We start from the raw sequence: 5547 nt of genomic DNA, 5'->3' as shown, positions 1-5547 counted from the left end.
TTTAGAGCGGGCGGGCGAGCGCGGCGGCCGCGCGCACAATGAGCGCGGTGCCCGGATGGAGCGCGGCCGGCGCGCGCCTCTGCGCAGGCGCGGAATGGCGCACCTGGCCCGGAGCGCCCGCCCCGCCCGGGGCCCGCCCTGCCCGTGAGGGGAGCGGGGGCTGCCGCGTCCCGGCCCCGCCGTGTGCGGGCACAGCCCCGGGGCTGGGCGCGGTCTGCAGCGCCTGTGCTGTGGGGAGCGGCTGAGGGAGCTGGGGGCTCAGCCTGGAGCAGAGAAGGCTCAGGGGTGACCTTACCGCTCTACAACTCCCTGCCAGGAGGGTGCAGCCGGGCGGGGGTCGCTCCCTTCTCCCAGGGAACAGCAACAGGACGGGAGGACGCGGTCTCAAGCTGCGGCAGGGGAGGTTTAGGTTTGACATTAGGAAGAATTTTTCACGGAAAAGGTGATTGGACACTGGAACGGGCTGCCCGGGGAGTGGTGGAGTCACTGTCCTTGAAGGTGTTTAGGGAAGGGCTGGACGTGGCACTGGGTGCTTTGGTCCTGCTGACATTGATTTCAGCCCAGGCTGGACTCCATGATCTCAGAAATCTTTCCCAGCCTAACTACAAATGTGATTCCTGCGTGCCACTGGTGTGTCGCACTTTAGGAAATGAACAATTGATCTGTTTGTGCAACGGTTTGTTATTGGAAGTATTCCAGAAGTACAATACCAATGTTTTAAATTTTTACCAAAGTATCTCTTTTTATGATTTATTAGGCTGTACTTGTGCCAGGTAATGGAAGATGTTACCTCTTAATTCCCTTTCATTCATTTGCTGTAGGAAATGCTTAAAGTTATTTTGTCAACAACAGATGTTAAACTCCTACTAAATCTTCAAATGAGGCAGAATTTAAGTACCTATAAATTGAAGTCACAACAGTCCTCTTATTCTGTCTCTTCAGAAATTACATATAGACAGAAATTAAAAAATGAATGCTTGTTTTATTTAACAAATCTTTATTGCAAATTAAGTTCTGAATCCTAAAAGATTTGTTACTATTCTCTTTATTTTTTTAAAAAGCGCACTTGGAAGTGCATTTCAAAATTACCTGAAGTAGTACTTTCATTAAGTAGTTATCAGTTGACAAAGGGTAAAATCTATGTATTTAAAAGTAGACATGCACAGAAGCCTTAAAGCACAGTTTTGACTGGTAATTGCATGCATGTCTTAGCTATGTTATGCTGCTGTTGCAGTTGATACCAAGGTTTTTATAAAAAGAACAATCTTAAATAAGACTGCATATTTTTGATTATGCTGTCTTTTGTGACATTTTTATTAGCATCAAATATAACAGGATTGACTTTGAGGTTCATAGATGAATGCTAGCTTAACTATAGACTACAGAAACATTTTTGTGGCTGTATGGAAAAAGACCTATTTTATTTTCATCTAACCTTGAATTCAGCACTGCAGCAAAATTTTAATCAGGGCTGTCGGGTTTGCTGTGGTGAACTTGTACAAATACACCCAAAACCCACTGAGGGTTCCAGAATTACTGAAGGCGAGCTCAGTGTGTCTCATTTCTGGAAGGAAGATGAGAGGGATAACAAATACAGCACCTGCACTGGTTTTTAGGGATTTCTTGACATACCTAAACCTCAGTGCTTGTTGGTTGAGGTCATGGAGATGTTAAAGCTTTACACTTAACACGTCCCCTCCCCAAATAAAAAGCAACCAAGAGAGCCAAAAGTGACCTTACCTGGATTCCCAGTCATCCTCCTGCCTGAAGGCACAATAAACTATTATAAAAACAACTTTAAAGGATGTTTGCATAACCTGTTCTTAAAGCCCTAAACACAGATTCCACTCATTCCTCAGGCAGTCTAGTCTAGTCCTTAACTCTCCTTTTTCCAATGTCTGGATTAAATACCTTTTGCTGCAGTTCAGCTGATTTATTCCAAGGGAATATGGACAATGTTCTCTTTTTGCAGCACTTTTATGCACAAATTGAGACTGTTACCATATTTTTCTTCAGTCTTTCTCTTTTGAGTTGATTTTTATTAAAAGCACAGATTATTTCTTTTACTTTTCACAACTGCCCAAAGTTACCTTGGTGGCAATTCTTCTGCTTGTGCATCTCAGCAGAGTGCATGCCTTTTCCAACCTCATGAACTTGCTGTGTTCTGCTTGTGGTCCACTCTGCCCACTGGTTTCTTTTCTGCAAGTTTATGACAACAATTACTCTCCTCTGTGCAGCTGATTTCTTTGCTGAGTGTTTGCAGAATCATCATCCCCCTGTTGCAATGATTTCAAACTCTACTCTTGCTTCTCCTCTTTGCAGCACCTCCCAGCCAGGGGGCAGCCCCAGGTTTGTAAGTGTGGTCTCTAAGCCTTCTGCAAAGAGATTACAATATGGAAGTATACAGGGAATTTTGTTTGATGGAAATTTAGTATTTATCCATTTTGATAATAGTGATCCTCAAAGTACAACCAATTTTGCATCAAATTGGTGGATTTTCTCTCCAGATCAAATCTCCATATCTTTCTTGTGAAAATGTCAATGAAACAGAAGAGCCTTGCTAAAGTGAAGATCTTCAATTTATTTATGTATTTATTTATTTGTAGAACCAGACATAGAAAACTAGGTTGATTTGATAGACTGTTATGAACAAATCATATTGGTTGGTATTTATCATTTTGGTAGTTTTCAGGTATCAACAAATATTTTTTGAATTCATTCTGGGAATTTTAATCAAGTTGACTGGATTTTACTTTCCTGTTTGTTTGATTGTTATGTTGTTTGGGTTTTTTCCTAAAGAAAAACACTCAGTCCTTTGCTAGTCTCTTGAAACATCTGCCAGTTTTCAAAATAAGTGTTATTTTCTACCATTAGGTTCTGAAATTTGTGGAAAGGTTTGATTAGGAAATGGTTATAGACTTCCAAAGAGGAGAAATGTCTGACCCATATATTAGTATTTAAACAAGTACAGACCTGTGCTCCTGTAAATTGGTTTTTGTCTACTTTGTATGTGAGACAGCTGGAAGCTGTGAATATCCTTGGATTTGTCACATTTTCCCCTGGGCTTTGTTCCTTGGTGGGGTTTTTCTGTGTAGATTATCCCAGTCCCAGCTTCTGAGCCCAGTCCATTCCCAGCCTGACACTGAAGCTCAGTGCAGGAGCAAACAGCAACATTCTCCTCTCTTTAATGGCTTGATGAGGATGGAACCAGAATTTTTAAATTAATTAAAACTGCAGTTTTAGTGTGTTTGGGCTGTGTAAAAATAAAGGGGTATTTGGTGTTTTTAAGCATAGAGAAGTGGTTCTTTCCTCTTTTCTGTAAGGAAGCCTGGCTAGAGCATTCAGCTAGAATCAACAGGCTGTCCCAGTTTCCTTCTCTTCACACAGCCATCCATTTGTCCATATCCCTTTCTGAAAAAAAGAGATGTTGGTTCAGGAAAAGGGGAGGGGTTTGTGGTGCTGGAAGGTCACCTCCAAATACAATCTATACAGTTAAACAGAACCCTGTCTCATTGAAATATAACCCTGTCTCACTTGAAACATATTTCTCTTTTTTATGGCAAAGATCTGTGTACTTCTCTGCTTAACATATTGCTTCTTTCAAAACTGACTTTTGCAGTCTGTGTCTTTACTCTTAACTTTAGTTAACAACAACTCTAAAACTTTTCTTTGTTTGCTTCCAAAATCCAAGTTTCTAGTACAGATTTTTGGATTTTTGGGGCTGACTACATGAAAGCTAGTTATTACAGGAATATATGATGCAGTGACTCAGTTCCTTTTTCAGTCTAACCCTTTTTAAAAGTCAGGCTAGGCTGGTACTGGACTAACTGAAATAGCAGGAAGGATCCTTTTTCCTTTGAAAGACACTGAGTCTTGTCCTAGTTCTCATGTTACACTGACTGGTTGCTACAATTTTAAACTGCACTATTTCTCTGGACTGCAGACAGAGCAAGAGTAACTACTTGGAGATTTCAGTGAATGCCTGACAATAGATACACTTTGAGATAAAAATCACTGATAATTTAATATGTATCACTGCTATAAAAAAGTAGCTTTTTCCACTCTGAATGTATAGTTTTCTTTTTGATGTATTATAAATGTACTGCATGATGAGCAGTCAGAGGAGGTTGTAAAAATGAATTTCTGATCTCTCAATTGCTCTCATTATAATTATTCTGGAGAACAGAAGGAAAATAACATAAATCCAGTTGTAAATAAACACAGATATCTTACATTTTACCACTGAAACCATACATACAGTCTAGGAAATGGCTATTGAATTTCTTAGTGCAAAGTCAGACCATTAAATGCAGGATGCTTTTGTTTGTTTTAAACCTAATTGCTCTAAAAATAGCCACTGATGCATCATTAAAACACAAAAATGTGTTTGGCCCCATTATTGTACAAGCACTGAAAGAGTAAATAGGAATATCTTGTGATCTTTCTACTAAGAGCTTGGTGACATATTTGTCTTTGAATAAGAAAAAGAACTATTAAAAATACTGTCAACAAACTAGCTATTTCCAAGTAATTATATGCACCACACCTTCTTAATTATATGGCAACTTAAATACTTAAGCTATCAGATAATCTCAGAAAGATACTGTGGGACCTTAGCAGGGATTTGCATAATTTCAGAAGTCATGTGCTGTGAAAGTGCTGTGTCCAACCTTACAGAGCCTTATCAGGCTGTACAACACGAAATCAACTCAGTGACTGCTGGGTCACTTCTAGATCAACATTATATATGTATTTACTATGTATATATCAAATATGTAATGCTGGGTGTTTTGTTTTTCCATATATCTTACAAATATAAATTACCTGAGTGGTGCATGTTATTTTCCAGAGCTTTTGAAAACTCTTTGATTAATTGCATTTGAAAATTTCCATCAGAAAATGTATAGCACAGGCAACCATCAAGTTTTATTTTTGATTCTGCAAATGATCATTCTCTTCTTGTTTCCTAATAGCAATTTTTCATAATATAAATATTTCAGGATTTTTTATCTTTTCCCTATTTCTCCAGTTTTCATTGTTAAGATCTTCATCTGGGCTAACTGGAGCTGTGACTATTTATCATCCAAGTACCAATCCCAAAGTTTTTGTGATCTAACACAGAAATATTTCTGTATTATCTGGTTTTCTGTGTCATCCTCACAACATATGACAAGGGGCTTTACGTATTATTAATATTACTAATAATTGTAAGTTGCCTTAACTTGTGCAAATATTTAAATGTATGCTTGAGTGTGGTCCATGTTAAGTCTACAGAAGTAAATCTGATGTAAATGCCAAGGATGGCCCGATGAATACCCTGGGTAAGGGACAGCTCCCCCAGCAGTGGCAGAGCCACACTGCTGGCTGTGAGGGACAGAGCCACACTGCTGGCTGTGAGGGGCAGAGCCACACTGCTGGCCGTGAGGGACAGAGCCACACTCCTGGCTGTGAGGGACAGAGCCACACTGCTGGCTGTGAGGGACAGAGCCACACTGCTGGCTGTGAGGGACAGAGCCACACTGCTGGTGTGTGGGACAGAGCCACACT

The 5547-nt window shown here is 40.2% G+C and overlaps 1 protein-coding gene across 2 annotated transcripts in view; it reads left to right on the top strand.

Moving 5' to 3' along the window:
* The window catches only part of RNF111 (ring finger protein 111), a 52547-nt gene that overhangs the window by 140 nt on the left and 46860 nt on the right, over positions 1-5547 (top strand). Inside the window, exon 1 of one of the 2 annotated variants that reach the window (XM_058033429.1) lies at positions 421-442. The exons of the other annotated variant lie outside the window; for it this stretch is intronic. The gene's annotated coding sequence lies outside the window, so the exon portion shown is untranslated. Of the gene's footprint in view, positions 1-420; positions 443-5547 lie in introns of those variants that run through there. 2 annotated transcript variants of the gene reach the window in all.

The sequence above is a fragment of the Melospiza georgiana genome, chromosome 13 (assembly GCF_028018845.1).
Source record: "Melospiza georgiana isolate bMelGeo1 chromosome 13, bMelGeo1.pri, whole genome shotgun sequence".
Classification (NCBI taxonomy): domain Eukaryota; kingdom Metazoa; phylum Chordata; class Aves; order Passeriformes; family Passerellidae; genus Melospiza; species Melospiza georgiana.
Note: the sequence above shows the minus strand (reverse complement) of the source record. Positions and strands in the feature narration are given on the sequence as shown.